The following is a 24991-nucleotide window of genomic DNA, read 5'->3' on the forward strand; positions in this document are numbered from 1 at the left end:
TAGCACAGCATGTGATTAACAACTGTTATCACTGCTACAAAAACAGGAACTTTGGTGAGTAATTATCGAGCTAATAGAGACACTGGGTGTCTCAGCAGGAGAAGATGAAGTGCTACACTGGCACTTCGAAAGTAGAAGCCTATCTAAAAGCAGCACATGCTGGAGCCCTGCACCCACGGGGAGCACGTAGAGACCCACTTCACCACCACAGCGGACCATCTAACGCCTGTGCACGCAGCTAGGATTCCGCTATCTAGTGCTGGTTAGTGGTGTGCCCACTGATAGCTCGGTACCAGCAGTCATAGAGTCTAGTTCTCAGCCCGAAGGTCATCTGCAGTCTTAATTATGCTTAGCGGTTCCTGGCTGATCCTCCACAGCCCCAGCCTTCCCCGCCTCCACCCCCAAGAGCCATTCTAGCCTTTCACATCCTGCTCTGAGTTGTTATTCCAAACCCTTCTGGTTCCAGCCCACTGAGGTAAAGATTTAGTGATTTATAACAGTTAAAGTCTAGCCCCCAAGGCTCAGGCCACTGTTAATTACAAATCTCTTCCTGGGATTAGCCATGTCTATACAAACGGACACACTTTTACCGATGATCCCCGAGCCACATTCCCCAGGTGCTGCAGATAAGGCTGCAGTTTGGGAAAGAGCATCCCTTGGGTGCAGAGGGCTCATTTACAGGGCTGCGGCATGAAACCTTCCAGACACCTTCGGTCATTCTACAATTTTATGATTTACCACTTAAAAATGGTGATACCTTTTCTTTTTTGAAGCACAAGGAGAAGGGAAAGCTAGAATAAGACATGCACCAACACATGGGAAAAGAGAGCCTCTGGGTTAGGGAAAAAATAATTTTTTTAAAAATAATCAATAATTGCCATGTCAGTATGACCCCTTCTCTAAGAATGAATGTTCAGTGACCTTAATGTCATTTAAAAACGTATGTGTACTGTCTCTGCCACTGATTCAATGTTCAAAAGCTTGAAATCTTGTTTTCCTTGTGTGTTCAAGTCCTAAGAGAGGAAGGACAGATTGAGCTACTCCTTACCCTGACCACAGTACATAATTTATCAAAAATAATTACTCCTTTTTCCTTACAACTGCTTTGAAGGTTCTCTACATCATGTCACAATGAGCACAAAAGAGACCATTTTTAAACACAACCTTGATGAGAGTTGCACCAAGACGCGAGAAATCAAAGCCTAAATCAAACCGAAATGCTCCCATTATGTAACTTCTTGTTGGCAGCAGCGGCAGGGAGGCAGTTTTGGTTGATTTTTGTTTCGTTTGGGTCGGGGGTGGGGAGCGGGGGTTGAGTTTGAGGGCTCGTGGTTATTTTGCATGTGATTTGGATTAGTTACTACCTTGCTCAGGTCCATTTATTTTCTTGGGTTTTGTCGTATGCCAGCCTCTAAGAGCCATTTTGATTATTGTTTGTTTGGGAGGGGAGGGGTAAAGCTGGATGATTACATTTGCATTTCTTGCACTGCAAGGAAGTGTCTCATTGCAAAGAAAAACCTCTATCCGCATCTCCTGGATTCATACCAGCTTAACAAAGATCACATCCTACCCAGATTTTTCAGAGGTAATAAAGATGCCTGCCAAAAATCTAGAGATCACTGTGTTATTCCCTGCAACACTGACCACTAAAACCATTCCAGCAGCAAAATTCTAGTTTTTACCATAAAGCTGGAGGGAAAATTTTCAATCTCTGCTTGTGCTTTTGTGAAAATGAAAGTGTCAAAAGAGAAATCTCCTAAAATCCAAGCACTCCATTGTAAGTTTTGACATAAAACTTTGCTGGCACCTACCTCTGCCTCCTGTGATCAGCTGGTGTAGGAAGCAACATGGTATGACTTTAAGGTAATAAACACTATTTCAGCCGTTTTCATGCTTGACCTAACTACCCTTCTCTCTACTACTGCAATCATACCAATAAAGAACAAAAAGGGTTATGCAATCAAGGCATCTTTTACCTTCTCCAGACTTGCAGGACAATTAAATTAGAGCAAAAACAAACAAGGAGAAGCTGCTCTCCTCACTTGCACGATTTCCTGCACCTTGGTCCCATGAGAGCAGCACATCCAGCCATTCCTTCTCAGGCACAAGGCTTCTGCTTTCCTTGCACTCACAAAACGCACAACCTGTTCAATAAACTCCAACTCAGGCTGCAGATGCCAGCTGTATATTAACCACCATCAGCCTGCAGTATCGCTAACACCGCCATAGATTTGCTTCCCCTTAACCAGCCACTTTATCACCCAGCTTGAACAGCGCTATTCAGACTGCGCTGATAGCATTACTGGACTGGTAATACACAACTGGACAATTTCAACCTGTTCTTTGATGTGTAATGCTATGATACTTCCTGAACTTTGCAGAATGCACGGGGAGTATAACGTACTGCTCTCCAATTGTATGATAATAATATAAAACATCCTATTTTTACATTTATTTCAAACAGCTGCTGAATTGTAGAGGCAACAATATTTATGAAAGCAACCCAAGGAGATGAAATAATTTTATCATCTGTCTTTTGAAGAGCAGATTTTTTTGGTGGGTTTTTCCCCCCCTCAAATATCCAGACAGTTCCTGCAGACTGCAAAATACTCTGTGTTTCTGTCAAGTTTTCGACAAACCTCTTGATTACACCCTCCCCCCTGCCAAAAGCCATTCTCCCTCCTTTATTTTCTCCCCTCTTTTATAGCGTTTGCTGAAGTAAAAGCACATTATCAGTAATAGGGATTGCACATGATGGAATCTGATTGATAGGCTGTAATAAACAATATTATAATTCAACCAGTGGCTCCGATAAGGTAATCTGATATATCAGAAGTGCAAGAAAGAAGAGGAAATATCTGCAGTAAATGATTGTAGCTTTTGGCTATATTGCTTTTTTCTTCCACGCATCTAGCATAGAGATTGTGGCAGAGAACCGAGGTACAAAGCTACTTACATTTGAAGGGTATACACATCCATCACACATACATTTTGAAGAAGCTACAGTAATTTTTTTAATACGTCCATCACCATTAAAATGCATCACGAATGGAGGCTGGAGTGCTTCTAAAGTTTGGTAAGGGACAGCGATGATGGTCAGCGTTAGGATGGCACGTGGTGGCTCCGCTGTGGGGACCGCCAAGGCTACAGGAGATGGGGCTGTGCCACCGTCACCCCCTCCGGAGCGCAGCCCCAGAAGGACCCAACCAGCACCCCCCCTCAAAGGGTCCCCTTCCAGCAGGATGATAGGAATAATAAACTGCTTTCACTTGAAGCCTTTTCATGTTTCTCAAAAATATTCAAACCAGACATGACTTTTCAGTGGTGAAGTAATTTCTTAATGGAAAAAGCAGGTAATTAGCGCAGCTGGAGCCTTTCTATCCTGTAGACAGTACAGTGGTAACAGAACCTCCATTTTGAACTTCAGGGAAAGCAAAGTCAGCTCAGCTCTCCACTAAGTCACGCCTTCTCATTCTGCCGTTCCTCTTCAGGTGAAATAAATACAAAGCTCTCACTATCAAATCCTGTTGGATGTTATAAAAATAAACCTTCTCCCTACTCCGTTCTGACTGAAATCAGCAGTGGCACATAACACTCAATTTTTGCAAAGCAACATTAGCTTCAAATATGTTAGTGAATATTAAAACAAAAAAAATACACCTAATTTGAGCAAGGACAGGACACACTATTCCCCTTGTCACAAAGAACAGTAAAGATGCTTTCTCCCTCCTTCTTACGTGTCTACTGTTTCCGCTTGACTTGTCCCTTTTCTGTAGTCACTCAAGATATCTGCACAGTTCATTCTTCCCTCAAGCACAAGTGCTTTTTGACTTCAGGCATCCTGAGGGCGGTAGGCAAACACCTTTGCCTTCACAAATACAGAGCAAGCCTCTGTTCCGAGGCTACGGTCCCAACAAATACCCAGCAGGGCAGAAGACCTGTTCTTGCCCCTCAGAGGGGCATTGAAAAGATTAACTTCAAAGCCTTGTTCGAGTCCATGCTCACCCAGAAATTTCACTAGCCGAATCCTCCGTCTCTTCTCTCTCTGTTTACTGTTCTCCCATTCCAGTTCTTCCTGAGGTTCAGGACCTGACACAGTTGTGAGCAGGGGAAGAAGCCAGTGGTGCTACACAACTGCACGATCTGGCAGATGTGGGAAGAAAACATCTTTTGCCCAGGCTTGACTGCACTGCAGGTCAAATGTATGTACAGTTGGTGTAATTTAAAGACCGACCCTGAATCCAAGCTTCTCGGTCACTGCTGCCTCACACTGCAGCTGTAGCCCAAATCTCATGATGCTTTTTTTGAGAACAAAACAATAACGTTTCATCAAATTATACCACTTATCAAACTGCCTTGGTAAATGCTCTTTACCACCCAGAGGTGTTGAGATGATCATCCAAAGTTACTGGAGAAGCTCAAACCCCACAGCTGTAGAACGCGGCGTTCTCCTCTTTTAGGGAATGGGTTCCTTCAGCATGTAACTCTGCACAGAACAGTTTGCCTGCAACCCCCCCTCCATGCATTGGCATGTATTTTATTTACTACACAGACACATTTCTATCTGCTTGCTTATTATAAATTCTAAAACCATCAGACCCCAGCTGGACATCCTAGTGTCTTCTGCCAAGACAGTAATATGCTGGCCTCCCATGTTCCCTAATTGGGGAGGCACAGCTATCCTTATTAACCTCATTATTTCGCTCAGGAGGGATTTCATCCATGTTCTTTTCTTCAGAGACTGCAGTATAGCACATTGTGTTCCTTATTCCCAATTCAGTTGCTGAAAACGAACGTAGGGTTTCTGGTAATAAAGAAGTCTCTTTTCATTGCTCCTCCATTTTCACTACTTGCTTGATTTATATTGCATTCCTCTGGAAATTCAGTTTACTGTCCTGTCTGCACTCCCACTCCTGCTGTACTGGGCTGTAGGGATTTTTCCATTCTACTTTGGAAGTCAAATGGCAGAATCAGTTTCATGGGGGAGCCCCATAAATACATGCCCTGTGCTTGAAAATCAGTTCAAAGCGCATGGAAAAAGAACTGGACGGGAAGGGCGGGACGAAGAAGCAGAAGGTGGGAAGAGCATTGCGGCTCACAGCTGCACAATGGCAACGGCAGAGCCAGGGTCCCACACTGGTTGACTGCACGACTGGAAACCCCTCGCACCAAACCTGCTCATGGTAAAGGGAAAGCAGGGAAACCAAAATGACTTCTTTGTCAAACCTACCCCATTAGTCAAATCAGTACTTTGCTTCCCTCGTGTTTTCCTAAACCATTCATCACAGCGCCTTTATACTGCGGCTGTTGGGTTACTGACTGCCCTCAGCTGCCAAACTTGAAGAAACCTCATTATGAACGAAGCAGAGCTCGCAAAACAAGATAGCACACAAATACAAAAAACAAGGTGGAAGGAAAGCAGATCCTAAAAATCACCGATTCTTCTCATCTAATATCTTCCTTTATTTCTTTTGGAAGACATTTTCTGCCAAAAAGTAATAATGAAAGCAAATATATACTCCAGACCAGATGCATCCATTCTATTTCTCTGGGAGATTTCTTGGGTGAATCTCAAAAATAAATAACCATATATACATTGTTCTGCTATAATGACTCTGTAGAACACAACTTCCCTTTTAATTCATCGGCTTTTCTTATGCTTTGATATTCTGCAGTCTGATCAAGCAGTTAAAGACAAAGCTACATAGTGTCTGCTACTTCAATACTCATAGTTACCTCTTTTCACTGCAGCACCAAGATAATTTCAGAAACAAAACCGTACTGATCTGGATACTTTGCAGGACCTGCGAGCTTCATTAGGAGCTGCCATTTGGGAACAGAACAGTATTATCCTCATTTTACAGATGGAAAACAGAAGCAAAGGGATACTTGTCACATGCATATTTTAAGTTCAAAAGTAGATTAGATTTTAACCTGCTTCTGAGCTAGACAAGCACATGTCAGCTAGATATATTTTAGCTGAACATGGGGAGGAAGATGAGGGTGGACCTCTCTGAAGCATTCTGCTTCACGCTAAGTCTATTTTTACAAGAAAGATGCCCATGAATGCTTTTGTGTACCTTAAGTCTGGGAAGGCAGAAACACCATGAGACTCTCAAAGATGGAGCCGTCCAGTTCCGAACGTTGGGGGCAGGGGGACACGCTGCCTGAGTGACCGCTTTCAGGCTCAGGCTGTCTTTCCACAGTGCAGACTCCCACAGTCTGGGCCACAGCGTGTGGCAGTGGCAACGAGCACACAGGGCCAGCTGAGGAGCCACTTGGATCTTTAGTGATACTTCTTCTGCCCTGAACCTGCGCATCTCTAGAAAACAAAAGGTAAAAGACTGTGGTCCAGATGCAACATCTTAAAGAGAAAATAGCTACAGTTGTGTGGAATAGGATGGCTGTTTGAAAGACATCTGTTTTTTGAATATAAACCCGATCTTTATTTCTGCTTTAAAGTGCCCATAAAACCTTAAGGATCCATGAAAGGCTAGAATAAATGCAACAGACCCTTCTATAGCGTATGCAGAAGGATTTTTTTAAAGTACATTTTTAATTATTAAAGTCATGAAAGTAGCGTATTTATCACTGCAGCAACATCCTCTCACCACAAGGATGTTTTGGGGTATGTAGCAAAAGGCCATTTTAGGTGCAACCTAATTTTCCTCCTTGAGGGAGGCAAGCCCTTTCACTGAAAGGAAAGAAATTCCACCAGTGAATCAGCTCATTATGTCGTGCAATTTAAAAAGGTTTCCTAAAGGGTGAACCAGGGCAGTAAAGGACTCATGATAGCAACAACAAAAAAAACCACAAAACAGACTTTTCCAGAATGCAGCAGCAGCCTTAAGGAAAGGCTTGCATCCCTGAAAACGATTAAGCATCACAGAGGACAGCTAGCACTCACCAAATTACTCAGCTGCACATCTGGGGCTGGCAGGAGACTTGCACTCAGAGCAAGCTGTTCCCATAAGCAGAGGAAAAACACAACCTGGTTTCTTACAGGTCTGTCTCATTTCCCCTAATCTTCCCACTGCAGCAATCACAACTTAATGACACCTAATCAAGCAAAAGCCAGTGTCCTGGTTAGACTGGAGCAGCCTTGCAGATCTGGACACCACTGGTCTGTCATCCCACAGTAGCTCAGCCAGCTCAGCAGCAGAGAATGCAATGTAGCAACCACAAAAAAAGGCAACCTATAATAATTTAAGAATCAGTAGCAAGTCTAACCTCTTATTCAATAAATTTAGACCAAACAACACCCGGCAGAGCCTTATCACCTGTGTCAGCAAGACTGAAGCCGGCACAGGAACCTTCACCTTTGCGGTACGGGTACTTCCACAGCCTTGTGTAGGTGGGCCCTTAAGCCTCTTGGTTCCTCTAACTATAAAATAAGAACAACAATAGTTTTCATCTACAGGAGGTAGAGTGAGTATAATTTAATTGAACTCTAGAAGATGTTCACATCTGCTGATAATGAAATTCAGCTGAGTTTCAGTAAGCAGCTAGATGTGCCCAAGGAAGCCCAGGGATTCCACACCAAAGGAGCCAGAAATTCAAAGCCTGGCTGCCCAGTTCAAGACTTTAAATGGAATATTAGTTTTCCTCTCTTTTATTAAAAGAGAGGAAAAAAAATACATTTACCAGACTGAAAAAACACATAGAAAACTAAAGCCAAAATGACACAGACTTCCCAAACAGGCAAGAAATAAAAAATTTAAACACCATTCCCTGAAATGCAACTTGTTCCTGGACAGACAGAATAAGGAAGGGGGTGCATACCAAACCCCCAGAACACCAAACATAGCAAAGCACTTCCCTGCTCAAAAGTAAAATGCTTTTTGAAAAGGGTTCATTGAACTCATTTATGCATAATGCAAGTTACAGCTTCCAAACGAATTTGGTATAAATATTTCACATGACACTACAACAAGCTTTGTGCAGAGAGCCTAGAAGATGTGGGGGTTTGTTTGCCATGGTTTTGGGAGAATCAATTTGAATTGATCAGTTTCCACAGTCGAAGTGGCCGTGCTGTTTGTGTGCACCTGTTGTTGATAGAGTCACTGCTGTTGCTTTAGTTGAGCTGTTAAACTGTGGAAATGGAAATGGCTTGTTTTTCGCCTGCACAAGTCACAGAGAACAGTCACTTTCTTCACATCATCTAAAGGAACATGCATACAATTTTGTAGAACGTTAAGCGCTGGAGAAGCTTCTGAAGTAACTGAGGACTTGATCTGAAACACCACTGAGAAATCTCAGGACCATAAGGAATGAGACCACGAGTGCTTTTATTTATTTCGTAGGATGTTGTTTACCCATGAGGCCCTGAAAGCCCCTGCCAAGATCTGACTCTCCCCTACGGCTGTGTACTAGTGGTCTCCCTCAGATGGTGCCAGACCCCCTCCCATTACGTGTATTACAGTAATGACTAGAAACTGCAACAGAAATCAGGTCCTGCTACACTTCGTACAGGCTTCCAGTGACAATCCCGGTCCTCTGGACGTTACAGTCTTAGTGATACAGATGAGAGCAGGATGAAGAGACCTTCAGTTACCCAGCTACAGCAGCTAGAGGACCAAAGCATTCAGACCTGCTGCTGCCACTTGATCCATCCAAGCACAACCTGTTAAAATTAAAAGCTGTTGTCTCTGCAACTTACATAGAACTTAATAAACCACCTATTTCTAAACTAACAGTTCAGCTCTCTTTGCTACATGCTCAGAGTCTGGGAGTGTCACTGGAGATACCAACTGATCTTCAGGGTCTTCACTGGGCTGGAAGGGCTCACACACAGAGCATAGGTGCACACACAAGTACAGACCAGTGACAAATTCCTTGCTTCTGCCATTGAGCCAGAGCCAAGCAACAAATCAGCAACAAAGCCAGGACAAAAGTCACAAGAGTCCTTCAGTTCTCATCCTCTTGTATTTCCTAGAACACACTTCCCTCCAAGCCTTATTAAATATAATTGCTTAAACAAGGACAGCTATTTTTACATTTCAATTTGTCTTGGCAAGAGTCTAAGCAAAGAAACACGAACAAAAGGAACCTGTCTTCAGCTGATCATAATGCTATCAAATTAAAAGTTTATGTTCTTTAAACACGGCAATGCCTGTCTTTGATGACTCCAAAAAAACGTGGTTTGACAAGGGAAAACGCAGAGTGTGTTAGCAGGAGTGGAGGTGGAAGCCAGGTGCATCAAAAGTAGTGAAACAAGCAGGAAGCTAATGAATATGAAGGCTTTGACTTCGTTGAGTGGGATGTGATTTGTCATACTCAAAAGCATTGTTTCCATATGGGAACAACAGAATCTTTCAAGGGTGATGAAAAGATGAGATTCACCACAGACTATCATCCTGAACCAGGAGTTGCAACTAAACTCATCATACGGCTATTATTTCAAATAATAAGTTTCCTCTGGATTTCTTGTCACTTTTCTACCTGTCCATTACACAGCAAAAACTACTACAATTTGTTCCCACCAGATAACTGCATCCCAAAGCCTTTGGAAAAGAGCGAGGAGTGGTTAACTACCGGAAACAACTCAGCTAGGAGCGCGGCTGACTTGCCCTCACATGAAGTCTCTCAATCACCGCCTGCATCAACGAGAGATTTACTGGATGGGGCAGCAGACACCATCCCGATGCAGTAATTGCTGAATGCTGCATTATGCTAGCTGTCAGATGAGACGATCTTGTAGTTCATTCTGGCCCTAAAATTCTCAGACTCCTACACACTCTGTGGCATCATTTCCCAAGATGCATGTGCTAAAATTAGGAAAAAAAGGTGTTCTGATATGAATACACCCTCAAGGCAGGCTAATTTCAGAAACTGTAGCTACTTACTATGAAAACATTTTGGTCCGGAAATTTTATGAGATTCCAAACATCTTACACATTTGTAACTGTATGGGCAAGAAATACAGACTTGTCCTTTGAGTTTCATCAGCTGATGCTACAAATGGTAGAGAACGGTGAGAGCTGTAGCAGGGAGGCAGTTCAAACCTTGCTACAATTTTGGAAGTACTGGGGTTCTTGTCACGCCCCTACTAGAGGTTTAGGTCTACTCATATTCCAGGTGAACCACCTTTACCAAGCTATACTTCATTCCACAGTTCATTTGAATTGTCTCCCCCTAACAGCCAAAGAAATAAATAAAACCAAGACTGACAAAATAGAAAGCACCTTAAAAGACAAGCACCCTTCCCTGGAAACAACCTCATTTCCTTCTCCTCTCATTTATTACAAACTTTTTTTTTATTGCAGCACCACACTTAGAAGAGAAAAGGCTTTCTTTATGTTGCTGCCGAGTTCCTCTGCTGCCCACAGGCTCTCTCCGTATGCAAATAATTGAGAAAGAGCCTACAGACATCGTAATTAATGGCGCTAAGGACTCCTTCCAGTATACACGTAGTCACACCAGTTCTTGCAGCAGCTCTCAGGGCTCCAGCAGCCTTCATAAAACCAAACCACACATGGATTATACCAATGAATCATAAGCCTGGCTTGCACTCTACACTGCTGTGATGCAACATCTCCAGCAGCAACGCCTGGAGAATACTTCGACAGGGCATGCATCATCTCCCAGAGGTCTTGGCTTTGCCAGGGCATCTCCCTTAAGCTCTTCTCAGGGAAAGAGACACCCCACTGCATCCCAGGAGGGAGAACAACAGCTCAAGAACATCACGATACCCACACAGACTGCCTGACCAGTTCAGGCACACAACAGAAGGAGCACAGCTTGTCTCTAGGATGTCTGTTTGAAACTAGTCTCTCAATTAAACCAATTTTGGTTTCTGCCTGTAAAGTGAACAAAATTGCTAAGATGAAATCAAAGAAGAATTAACATGAAGCACACAGAAGAAATTTCCATCCATAACATACCTCTTTCATTCTCTGTATCTGCCTCATTAAGGAAGCGTCAACGAAATCTTTTCAAAAAACACACAGCACAAAAACAATGAAGTGATTTCAGTTTGTAAGGAAGTGGGATGCAATTAGCATATGAACATCAAAATGTTTCTGCAATCTCCATTAGCTATGTGTTGTCTATATCTGCTTAGATTCCTACTTTTTTTTTCCCCTTCTCTTTTTTTCCAATTCTATTTATTTCCTACCCTTCAACTAAAGGCCAATGTCCAAATAATCAACAGCAGGAAAACTGTTCAAGGGGGTACTCCCAAGCAGCACAAAACCATACTGGATGGTACATGAGAGTTACTGGCCACTGCCTCAGTGTCACCAAAGACAGATGCACTTTCATCAGGTCCATTTTCAACATAATCCTCCTCTCGCTGTCTCAGGTCTGACTTCAGCCTTTGCAGCCACAATTCACGTGAGGACAAACCACCGATGATGAGCGTTTAGAACTGCAGTGCTCTGGTTAAAGGGACAGAACATGAACATCACACAGACATATGACTGTACCCCTGGTAACGCAACCCTAGTCATAGCAATAACGAGGCCATTTCAACAACCTCAGCTCTACGGTCTGCTCTCTTCATGTCTCTAGGATTTCTAAAGCAATATTACTCCCAAGCTCCCGCTTATGTACCACATTAGCGGGCAATGTGGGAGATGTTCTGAAGATAGAACTGGGGCCCCATGATTTAGCGCCATTGAAACTGGTGCGCAGAAACCCTGGAGCACAGAGTACGGTTCAGGTAACAGCCAGAACAGGGAGAGGCGAATAAATATGTCGCTATAAAGCCCTAGAAATACTGTCAACAGAAACAGACCCAGAGTTCAATGTAGGGTTGAGAAATGGCTATTTCTACTGAAACCTGTTAAAGACAACAGCTCAATGGGGTTTTGGTTTTCATGCCCTGGGACGGGTGACCTTCGGATGCAGCGTGACAGATACGAAGGGGCTCTCCTGGGAACGGCCTCCGGCTGGGTGAGTGGGGGTTGCACACAACCCGTTCGCTCAGCCCGTGGCTGCAGTCCTGTGCCTGCTTTGAGAAAGAGTGGCTGGCTCAGGCCGAAGAAGCTCAAATGTGCAATTATGCTGTAGCCTGTTATTTATCAGCTCATTAAATAATCAATAGTTACCTTGTGAGGCAGCTTCCTGTTTCCTCTCTATCTCATTCTGCACGATCTTTGCTACTCTAAAGCAAAGGAGGATGCTTCTTTTAGTTTAATTTGGCACATGTGCCCCCCCAGGCCCTGATGTTTTAACTCGGGACACACCAGATGGAAGGATGCTGACTGCTATGCTGAGAAGTTAATAAACATTTCCCTCCAGACACCTGGGTTAATTTCTCTTTTCTCTACAAATTAAGAACATTTCTTCTGCCCTGTCCACCACATCCCCTGGTCAATTCACTGACTCATTCAGATCCTCTCAGGTCATGTTTAAACAGTTCCTTTGTGCAGCTAGACTCCCTTGCCGCCTCCTACATGCCTCAGTGCCAGTGGCCAGGACATCATTTCTCATGCACGTGCTTTGCATGGTGCCTGGACCACCCAGTCTTGATAGCCCACGTGCCCCCACATCTGCCCAACTTACATTTTAACGTCAATAACTGCTTACTTCAGACAAAGGAAATAATGCTGCGCAGCCGTCCAGGAGGTTTAAAAAAAAAAAAGGTCTTTTAGTGTTAAAACGATGTACCTGAAACTAAAGAAACAACTCCATTAGTACCAGCAGCTGGCTAATACAATTCTTATAAAGGTGAAGTGAATAGAGTTTCTCCCGCTCTCTAAAGGCTGCAAAGACAATCCACCTTAATGAAGAGGCACTGGAAAGCAATTCAAAGCCCACGCAGCCCTGAAGTGGCAGAACTCTGCAAGTGAGTTTCAGCCTGGGTGTGCTGCCATCTGAGCTCAGAACTATTTCTGCTCTCAGCAACCCCTCATCTCTCATTTTCTGACCCTTGCTGTTTCCTCTAGCTCTCTTCTGCTCCACAGCATGTTGCTAAAGTGTCAGGGGCTGTGAATCTGTGCCTTTACAGCTCTTTCATGGAAGGGGTTTCCCCTCTTCCCCAGTCATAGCCATAGGGAAGGTCATTTCTGCCTTAGCTGTGGTACATGTCTGAAAGAAGGTTAATAAATATTTATAGGCCTAAATGCTCAGAGGTGCAAACAATCAAGTCTTTTGCAAATGTCACAGAATGTGGTAGAGTCTATGCAGATCTCTGAATGCTACCCAACAGCGTGGGCAGATTCTGCTTTTGCCAACGCAAAGAAAGAACATTAACTGCGCTGACTTGCACGGGCTCCTTACCTGCTTCATAGGAAAGTATCTTGCATAGACCAAGCTCCTACTCTAAACATCAAAGGAACAGTCTCTTACAAGCCCTTTGGCCAATTCAGCTACCACTGTTACTTGTAACAGAGCAACTCCAAAGGAATATGAACAACTCCAGAACGCCACTGCGCACTGCGTGCACGTAACCAGGCAAGTCTCAGTCCCAACCAGCTTGCAAACTACAGAAGAAAAAGGCTGGCGCTGCTTCATTTTGCTAACAAGGCAAGCGACTTGCCCAAAGTCACACAGGGCCTTGTACCTGGGTTGTATCTCAATCACAATATTTCACACACATATTCACATTTAAGCAGATTTGATAACACACCAACTACCACATCTATTGCTTAAGTTTTGGCTACTGAAATCTCCTGTTAAGCATCGCACTGTGCAATCCATGCATGCATGCTCAAAAGCACTTCGTACTGCTGGAGAAGGTACTCTGGAATCAAGAAGGCACTGTTCCTTCCATCTATCAGAGAATTGAAACAGCACATCCCCAAAATTGCAGGGTGTGGCATTAACTTTATTTGAACTTGTCATTTGGGGAATGGAGATCTCAATTCAAATATGGAAAACCATAGACACTGCAAAGGACAATGGTGGCTGTACAAACAGAAATAAATAATAATAAAAAAAAGACAGAGAAATTGCAGTTATTCAGTGAACAAGCCAAAAAGAAAAATCTGTGACCTGACAAGTGACCTCTTTCAGGCTATTGTGTTCTCCGAGAGCTTCAAGTGTTTGCGCTAAGGCTTAAATAGTTACTAGATTCATGGTCCACTTTGCACAGAAAAAAAATACAATAATTTCTTGTTTTGTGCATTAATGAAAAAGGGAGAAATCAATCCGATCAGCTTTGGGAAGGAATTTTTAATGCAACATACAATAATGTGCTGTCACTGTGTGAAGACGAGCCATAAATAACATGGGAAAATATGCAAAATCCTTTTTGCACTTGTTTGCATCTTAGTCCATGTGCAGAACCATTGTTGACATTAAGAGATTCATTGTTTCCAATCTGTATGTCCTGGGGCTTTTGAAATGGAGGACTTCTAAATTACTGCCAATTAATTGCACTATTTGCATTCCTGGTAGATCTGAAATGAGATTTAGTTACTGTGCTTTTAAATGAAGAGAACAAGTGTTGCAGCCTCTTTTTGTCCCCCATCCCCCCACAACTTATAGCATGCCATTTATTTTAATTATTTAAACTCATTTGAAGCTCACGCTAAACAACATACTTCTCAATAAATGACATAAGTGCTCAGAAACTGCTTACAGTGTTGGCCTCCCATGCCAAATGGTGCTGTCCTGACTGCAGTCCAAGAAGCCCTACTAGTAAAATATAATTTCAGCAAGCATATTAAGTTTTTTCTGTGAATTTCCAGGAGCTGTCCCCAGTGCCAGAAGGGGCTAAAAGGGGTGGGGAGTGGGTGAGAGTGCCATTTACATGAAACAGAGTTGCCTCAATTACTCGTGCTAAGCATTAGTCAATAAACCACTTGTGATGACTCCCTGACATTTGAGAGGTACCCTCAGATCTGAGCATGTGCCACAGAGCCTGCAACAATCCCTGTCGGCAGCACATGGTACAGCCACACCAGGTCTGCGTGGCAGGCAGCTCAGGGGGGTGGGGGGGTGTCTGCCCTGAAACATGCAGATGTAAACTTGATCTACAACCACAAACACAGGAGATCCGCATGCTGCACTGGGCTCTATCGATTTGGGTGTGACATCTGTGGGAACTGATCACTGAAATGGTACCCAGGGAAGATTTGGCATCCTAGATCCTGATCATCAGCCACATTCACCATCCTGCCTCTTGATCACTGCCAATACTTAGAGGCCAACCTCCCTCATGTAATTCCCATGTCCCAGAGAACAGGCCCCATGCTAAAAACTAGCATCCCATGCAGCAGCCTGACCCGGGGGAAGTGGATGCAGAACGTACCCCATATTGCAGAACATTAAGAGACACAAAAGTGGTGATGGACACAGGGATGCATCTGACATTTGGACTATGGTCCAGAGCTCCGTGAAGCCCAAGAAAGAGTTCCTGTTGCACTGAGGAGCTAGAGAGAGCCCAGGCAACATAATCCCAAAAGCCATAATCCTCTATAAAAACCAGACAGAAACATTCAGAATTCCGTTAGGTCATTACCTCCCTCCTCAAAGTTGATTCCAGAATTTGCCGTAGAAGTTCCTTCCGAACACACAGGTCCTACACTCCCTACCTTTGGCACGGCATTCGGAGCAGTGGCAGACCAGGGGTCCTTGCTGTAGTACTACAGTGGTATTGCTTGTTTTGAGGCTTCTTTTGTTGCTCTTTCTAAGCTCACTTTTGGAAAAAAGCCAGCAGGATTTGCTTCTTGGGCAGAGAATATAGAATTACCGTAAATTATATTGAAAAATTAGATTCATTCACCGCTGTGATAATTGATCTCCCAATCTGTCTCGGAGAGTTAGCAGCTGGTAAGAAAATAAAATGCAATTTAAATTTTTATTTATTTTAAAAAACCCACTTTAATCCCAAGCGGGATGACAAATAAGGGGAAGAGGAGAGAGCAAGTTTTTTATTTGCCAGTCCTAATATTAAATACTGATGTTAAGAAAAAGCCAGAGATGATTGTACAGGTATTTGAGAAATTCACAGTACATTGGCATTAAGCACCACATGCACTGCAGGTGGGTTTTATACCCTCACAAATAATTATGTGCAATTGTACCTCAGCACTACAAAAAAGGGATTATGGACAAGGACTTGCATTGTGTAGAAGCTATCGGGCTGTCACACTGTTAGAATAACTGGTGTTGATGTTGCCAAACAAGTATCCCACGAATGGCTCCAGGAATTCAACTCCTCTATAACTGGGCCCATCAAATTACTGGCAAGTTTTGACTGTTCCATTCAGGCCCCCCTAAAGAGAAGAATCAGACCCAAAACCTGGCATTCACGGATGTTGTTCTCATTAGCCTCTACTATGTCAGTGCGTGTTTAGATCACATCCCACATCACAGACGGAGACAGGATTTGATTTCTGCATTAAGATTAGCTTCAAGGAAATGCATTTTTATCTGCTGGGAGTAGAAGGAAAGAACTCCATAATTCACAATAACCCAATAACTTACAAAGTGATCAGCCAAACAGCGTTTTCAGGTGGTTGAAAAATGTCATGCTGTCATCAGTAATAAAATAAGAATGATAATCCTCTTCCCTGGCTAAAGTGGACCATCAGGAGCGAAGGAATGGACATGTCATTAGAAATCCAAGATAATGGTGTAAGGATGATGGGAAGATCATGGCTGGAGCCAGCTCAGTCTGGCAGCCCCATTTGAAAACAACAGATAAGCACAATAAGCTCTTAATAGTTGTCAGCCCTTGAACATACAATATGGAGCATCTTTTACATTATTCCCCTCAGTCCCTCATGGGGATAAGTAGCAGTGACATGTGGAAGAATCTGGCACTTAAAGGAAGGTTTTGGAGAGACACAGTTCTCCACTCAGCACATCAGCAGAGAAAACAGAAGGCCTGACCCTGACATTCAGTTCAGTAAGTTAGACTGAAATGATTTCACCCATAATTCATGACTATTAGAGGAGTATAATTCATCCCTGCTGTACTAGAGGCTTTGATACACCATGAAGCAAATTATTAGCTAGAAAGCTTATCTTTTCCTTATTACAAGTGTAAATAACATCATAGAAATCAAAAAGGGCACACAGACCCCCAACTTAATCAGCAGTATCATTAAAATTAAACCTTTCCAGCAGCACAGTTAGGTTTAATCAGTTTCAGAATTTTCATTTTTTCTTTTTTTTTTTTCCCCCAGAGTTGTCCCAGTGCTTAGGCATTTGCACAGACTATCAGTGGGGTAGAGCAACAAGAAGCATTCACATAGCTTGTAAAACACCCACAGCACACCAAGGCAAGCCAAGTGTATTTCTCCCTTCTCTACCAATCTTCATCTCCAGAACGAAACTGCCACCTTACTTGCATGATCATCCCTTTCTGGTTACAGTATTGTTACTGTAGTTCGGTAGGTTAAGATAATTTTTATTATTATTCCCATTATTTCTGATTTGCATACTAATAGTATCTAGGAGTTTAAGTCTCAATTAGGAACCCACACAGCCAAGAGATACACAATTCATTCAGAGGTTGTAAATGTGTTGAAGTACTTAAGACTCACAATGAAGGGCAACTCATCATACGACAATATATTTTCTTCTTATTAGTTTTATGTCATTGAAAGGCTCCATAGCGGTTGGTTAAGTTGATGCACATTACTTGATAGGTTGACTGCTTTTTATTGTTACGGGTTTTATACTTCAATCATACAAAGTTGCCCAGGGCCTTATGGCAAGCCCTTTTTCTTCTATAAAATCAAGTAAAATTAAATAATAAAGGTTGGTCCATCAACACCTCTCCAACAAGCTGTTCTTCACCATCACTTTGGATGGAATGAGCCCTGCAAAACTGCTACAATAACACTGAATTAATCAAGCCAGTCCTGAGCAAGAGCAGCAATGAGTGGGCTAAACAGGGGAATTAATTACTGCCTGAAAAAACTCACATCGCTTGAAACCATGCCATCACCATCGCACATCCTGTGTTTTTATCCTAAAGTTCCCAGTTCCGCTCTGCACCTTCTCTGTACCTTTGGAAAAATCCTGTTGTGCCTCCAACCCACAGTTTTCCCTTTGCCTGTGAGGCTTCTCAGAACGTAAGGCTGTGACTGCCAGTGCAAACGTGGCCATGAAAACAGGACCCTCATATCCAAGGACAACACTAAGGTCTTAACAACAGACACTACAAATACTAACAGTAAAGAGGAGCTCTGCCTGGGTAAGGACAGAGATCTTGTTCTGCTTATTTATGAGGTTTTATTAATGGTGTCACCAGGTTATTCAGACATGATTTCAGTGCTCATGCTTTGTCTCCCAGTACACTGACACTCACCACCTAAGCAGCATCTGACATGCACGAGGTTTTCTCCTCTCCCTTACTGTACTCAAGGTGGCTGCAGCAACAGCCTGAGGGTAATTATCCAGCAAGGTCACTGCACCATGGAGTGCAGGAAAAAAAGTAGTAATTTCTCACTCTACTATTGCTATAAGGCCACAAGGTTAAACAATTGATGAAAAGCCTCTGTGAGCTGTTTCCCCCTTTCCCCTTGCAGACCCTCATGCATTTATGAATTCTGTATCCTTCACAAGCTGGAGAGCGTTTGGATAATGTGTATTACATCTTGGGGAGGTAATAAATTGGCAGCATAATACAAGATGCATCAGCATGACTACAGCTCACCATCATATGACAGATGTGAAGAAGGGAGAAACGGAGTAAGAAAGCTTCTGAAAATTTATGTGTAATGGCCACTAAGCAAAGAAACCAGGCTTCAGGTGAAATCATACTGCAATTTATCTCTAACTAGCATTACAGCACAAGGAGGCTCCGATACCAGAAAGCATTTAAGTACCACCTTCACTGTACACAACCACTGCTTCCAAAGGCATCGGAGTGAGTCACATCCCTGGGACCAGGGGCTCCACTTTATTTGCAGATAGAAGAGCTGTTGCTATCTTCTGAAGCACTTTAAAAATGCTGACAAACAGCACACCTCCGGCTAAGCAAGAAGTAGGTATGGCTGGCCTGGAGCAGCACAGACATGTCATAACAGCAGCTCCTCTGAGGTTTCTGGTTGGATTTTGGCACCCTACGTGCTGCGGGCAAAGAAAATGATCCAAGCATTGGTGTGCTTACCCACACCCCTCTGATCATTAGCTCTGAACAGAATTCAAAGAAGGTTTCTTAATCATTACTTATTACTATGGTAACATCAGGCAGTCAAACAGGATTATGCAAAGTCCTACATATGGGTGAGGGAGAGACACCTCCTGTCACTGAACCCCTCAAGGCTGAACAGGTAAGTCAGAAAGTCAGGGAAGGGGAGGAGAAAGAAAATCTAGCCCAGGCTTTTTCCCGGTAATTAGCAACTCAACAATTAATATTGCAGAACCACCTAGAAGCCAAAAAAATCTTTCAGTGAACTCCTGGGCTTGGTGCTGTAAAAAACACAGGGGAGGAAGACAGCTTTGATGAATAAATTTAATTGCAAATAAACCACAGAGCAAGAAAGTTCAAAGTCATCTATTTAAGGTACACGTAAGTAGCACAAACTACCATAACCAAAGCAGGATGTGTGAGCACGTGGAATGTGAGTGGTGCCACAGTAACCACTCACACTTAAGACCTCATCTTAAAATAAATGTTCGTTTACTCATTCCTGAAATAAAAGAGAAGGAAGTTACCCCAAATCACACATCACACCAGCTGACACCACTGATTTCGCCACATGGGCGAGCCCTTAAAACCTAACCTCAGGGAGGGTACTCTCCCTGGGGTGTACATTTATGTAAGCACAAAAGTCAATCTACTACTGTTATTTCTGGGCCCTGTTTTACACCACAGCCTCCAGGCAGCACTTACTTGTTGCACTTGGGGGGGGGGGGGGGGGGGGCGGGGAAGGGGAAATAAAAATCCTTTTATATCATTACAAGAAAATGAGATAATTACTCAGCAGGTAAAACAGAACATATAGGAAAGGACTGTTCTCATCATCACTCCTTGAAGCATCTTGTCTATATTATTAGGAAATATGTATTTGTGCCAGGCTAATTCACACGGACTGTAATTTCAGGACATAAATTACCCCATCACATGTACTCAGTACAGAGGAACAGCAGCAGAGGTGTTAAATGTTTAAATAAATTCTGTTAACATTGTTGGAAGCACACCCCAGCAGCAGGGAGACAGCGGCTTGTGAAGGGAGACAGCCTGGGCACAGAAAGTGGGAAGCGCAGGGCTTTGAGGTGGAACACCCAGCTGAGAATTGCTCATTTGCAAAGCACCTGTAAAAACACAAGGGCTCGGAGACCAGAGCCCCTTTGTCAAATTCAGCCACAATCATTCACAGGTTTCAAAGCAATTGGGAACGCAGCAGAGCTGCTCCTACAAACACATTCTGCCTTTGGACAAACCTCTTGTTACACAGCGATAATGAGCCCATAAGTCTCATTAATTTCCACGAGTCATACTGACCCACAAACCAGGGCCAAGGGGTTCTAAGCAACACGTGCTCCCACCCTACCGTGAAGGCAGGCTCTGGCAAAGCAAGACTGTTAGGTATAGGCACCCCTTTATTACCACTAATTTATAAGTCTACATTTATTTACTGGGTTGCATACTAAGGAGTTGCCAAGTGCAGATATACATATCTATTTATTACAGAAAGCTATACCCTAAAACATTCCAGGTTACCTCTTGGAACTTATTCATAGGTCCTGTCATAGGGAGACTAGTTTAATGGTGCAAGAAATACGTATATAAAAAGCTGTATACATTCTGCTTTCCTGGTGACAGAGATATTATGGTCCATCAAGTAAGAAAATTAATTTAGTGTATGTGAAGGAGGAAAGAAGCAAAGGAGAATTCCCCTTGTGAAACTCAGTATCCAAGCACCAAGCCCCTCTTATCTACTACCATTGTACAGCTTCCAAGAGTTTTCTAGAGTGGCCAAAACATCTACACAAAGTGTGTAAAAGGCCCTGGGAAGGATGGGACAGCATCTCTTCTCCCTCAGGGTGGAACAGTCAAATAGGTTTTTTTTCCCTTGCACACCTGCTACCCACCCCAACATAATTAAGTGCAGGGACTTCATTTTCATCTGCCTAAAAAATAATAATAATAATAAAAAAAGACAACAAATGTTGCATTCCTCCCTGCTACTTCACCATCAGAACACAGGCTTTGTTCTCATGCTCTAAACACACAGGGATTATCTCCATCTGCCTTGGATCTTTATTTTGAAGATGGTTCACTTCCTTCAGCTATTTCTCACTATCACCTTCAAAGCACATTTGGATGCCACGAACCCTTATCAAACAGCTCTGTCACTAGTGGTGCTTTAACAGTCCCAAGCCAGAAAGAACATCTGTAGACTGCAATCTAAGTCATAGATGGCACGAAGACTAAGGGGGTGGGTCTGCATTCTCCCTTGCCTCAGACATCATCTCCTAGGACCCTCTCAGATTACCCACATGGGCATGCCACAATATTCCTGTACTCAGCATCACCTGTTCCTAAATTCTGAGGCACAGCATCAGTATAAGAATCCTCTGGATCCAATATCAAAAGCCCTTTGCCATTGGGTACACTGATACCTGGCTTTGTTCAGGAGCGGAATGGCACAAAGAGGGGGCACTGCTGCATTTCAAGTGTCCCATTCACCATGGCAAGGGTCATCATCAGAGAAATTCAGAGGCACCAAAGAGGACGGCTCTGTCAGCAGCTCCTTTAAGCAGCCTTCCTGGCCTTCATGCATAGCTTTGGAACAAGATATAATTTCGAAGCAGCACCGAGGGTGAACAGCAGCAATTTTTAAACAAACCCTCAGTTGCCCCTACGTTGCCTTTAGCATTTCTTAGACCCATTCTAACTCTGTTCAAACATCAGTACTTTGAGCAGGGAGCATAAAAGGGGATGACAATCTGTGGCTTTGCATAACAAAAACATCACTTACTTGAGCAGTGGGGGAGGGAATCTCTTTAGGAAACCAGATAATCCAGAAACTAGTGCTAATAAGTTATTGACTTTCCTACAGTTCTTCCAGTACCAGCTGATGGCTTCCGGTAATCACTTTGCTTCCATATTCACAGAGTCCAGCTGTGTCTCTTCGAGGAGCTCATTTATGGCAGCTTACGATAATGTGATATTTTAGCAGTGTCAGCTTTTGCGCAAGATATAAAAATCCTTCGATTTATTGCCCCTTACTCCCAGCGCACACAAAAAAGGGAAAGAAACCCATAAAAGTGTGTCTCATTCACATTTAGGTTGAACACGGCTCCTCTTTCCTGTTCTCCCTGCGTCTGTATCAAGTTCCCTGCCAAGCACAGAGGAACCACATGCCCTTTCTGCTCTGTTAGAACCGTTTAGCTTTTGTAATGCTCTGCCAGGAAGCATAGCTGAAGTACGGATGCAGCAGGCAGGATGCTAGCCTAAGAGCTGTGAAGCGTTACTTCTGCTCCTGTCTCTGACACCAGCCTGCTCTCTGTCCTGGTCAAGTCACATCCCTGAATTTATGATTCTGAGCACAACTGGTCAGATCTACATGGCACTACACGACACAACTGCAGCTGGAGCTGACATACCACAGAGGCTTTAAATTAGCTAGCTTGAGCACAGCTAGCACATTAGTGTTTGGAAGCATCGGTTCTAAGATTTACCTGGGTGATATTCAGGGCAATTATCCAAGCTGCACTCCACTTTAGCATAACAACTGTTAGCAGGTGAGATTCAAGCAGCAGTCGCCTAATTGCACTGCAGACTGCAAATTTTTCAGGACCTGAAGTCTCTCTTACACTGCGTTTCCAAAGCACCTGGCATAACAACATGTTGATCCAAAAAGGATTTTCAGGCAAATATCTGATACTAATTAAAAAGATGAGCAAGACAGACCTTCAGCTCTATAAATCAACATCCCCTGCCACTACCATACAGTCAACTTACACCAGCTGAGTATCTATTCCTTACTAGTGATACTTCTAACACCAGACAGACCTGCTCACAGGTAAAAAAAAAAACCCACATGCACTCCTTGCACCAGCTAAAACAAGTTTTGTAAGCATGGCTAGTGGAGAACACACTGAGCACTCTTTGGGCTAGTGACACTCGTGCCACATGCACTAGTGGCACTTGGAAAGCACCTGTGTAACTTCAGAAAATCAAGAAAGATTTTATAAGCACCAAAGAGGTTCAGAGGGCATGACATCTGCCCTGCTAACTTCGGCACATTCATCTCCACCCAGTTAAGTCCAATGTTTTTCTGCCTTTGGCACTGCTGATTTAGGAAAACAGAAAGACTTGTACATCAGTGCTTTCCATAAATCCTGCCTAAACAATCAAAGCTAGGCCCTTTTGCTCTTAAAAGCCCAAGTTTTCTGAAGTAGTGAAGAAAGTTTCTTGATACAATGGTAATAGAGAAAAGGGGGACAGGGAAGATTTTCTGGAGTTGGGAGGGGAAGAAGAGAATATTTTTTTCCCCCTTAACTGAAGCAGCTTTGATTGCTAAGCTAAAACACTGCAGGGACTCCAGGAGGATCAGATCCTGTCAAAGGTTCGTATTTCATGGCTGATCTTTCAAAGGTTAGGGCAGCACATTTACTAAGAGATAGAATGATAACTTTGTCCTTCAGACTAAAATAACAGAGCTGAACATATTTTCATTCAAACAAGAGAAGAATTTATACGATAAAGGGTAAGTGGCTGTGGATGTATGCATTGGAGGAGAAGCAGAATACAAAATCCACAAAACATCCCTACAAGGATCACAGAAGATATTCTGCACCCCAGAGTATGTACTCAGGAGCTGGGCACTGTTTAACCTACTGGGATAAGGGATACAAAAAGCTAGAGCAAGGACAGCTGTACCCGGTTCTGAGATGTGGCAACTACTACACTGCAGTTCAGGGGAAGGGGCTTCAAAGTACGGTGTATGCAGGACAAGCTGGAGGAGGAAGAACTGATCTACCCAAAACCTCAAATCATTCCATCTCAGTGAGAACAGCAGGGGAGAAATCAATAACCCGAGCAAGAAACTGTAATAACAACTGACATTTATACAGCATCAGATACCCAGGTGTCCCCAAACACTTGACAGATATTACAAGCTGAACTGATTTACAAGCAGGGGATCTGGCTCCTTGCAGAACATCGATTGCCACACCAAAGTGAAGGAACTCCTGTGGATTTTGTGGCAAGCTTCACCCATCACTCCATTACAGGGCATATATGGAAGGTCAGAGCATCCAGACATCTCACGCAATTTAGCATGGAAATTCCCATCACCATAGATAAGGCATCTCACATTCAGGGGAGGCAAATGTTTGTTTAGTATGGTTGGACAGAAAGCATCCAAATATTGCGAGGATAAGACTCATAAGCATCTTTGCGGTGTTCTACTCACCTTGTAATCTCCTCAGTCCTTCACATCAGGAGTCCACGTTACACATCACTCTGTTTTATATTAGACAGGAAACTATTTCAAGCGGCCCCTAGCCATGGATTTGTCTTTGGCACAGATGCTCAGCAGAGGCAAGAATGACATTTCGAACAGGGAGTTTCCTTGTCTTTGCCTCAGCTTTGCTTTTTTTTTTTTTTTTTTCTTTTTTTACACAAAGAGGAAAAATTTAAGTGGGAGAGGACGCGAGAGTGCGATTCAAAGGCCCATTCTACAAAAAACCTCAACACTTTTTGTAGCTAAAAAGGAAAGCAAAGGTCCGATGGCACTAACAGCTCTAGGGTCCCGAATGCCTGTTAGGCTTGAGGCACTCTGACTTTTCACAGCTTCTGCAAATTCACATGACATTGTCTGCCTGCAGCAGGCAATGACTTGCTTACACTGGAGTCCAAACGGGTCCAGCAATAACAAGGAACTGTTAGAAACCTTTATAATGCAGAAAGATCTGATGAGCGAGACATGAATCAGGCTCAATGTCAAGAGGAAAGGGCTACTACTAAGGATACTCAGCCTGCTTCACATCTCACTTCCTCAAGGGTTAATTCACTTCAGAGCAGAAGGTTTATTACAGGAGCTCACAGAAGACAGAGCCGCTGTGCCAGGCGCTGTAATTTACACATAGGGAGAGGCTCATACCCAACGTATGGAGTTCCACGCCTCTA

Source organism: Falco naumanni, chromosome 3 (assembly GCF_017639655.2).
Source record: "Falco naumanni isolate bFalNau1 chromosome 3, bFalNau1.pat, whole genome shotgun sequence".
Lineage (NCBI taxonomy): Eukaryota > Metazoa > Chordata > Aves > Falconiformes > Falconidae > Falco > Falco naumanni.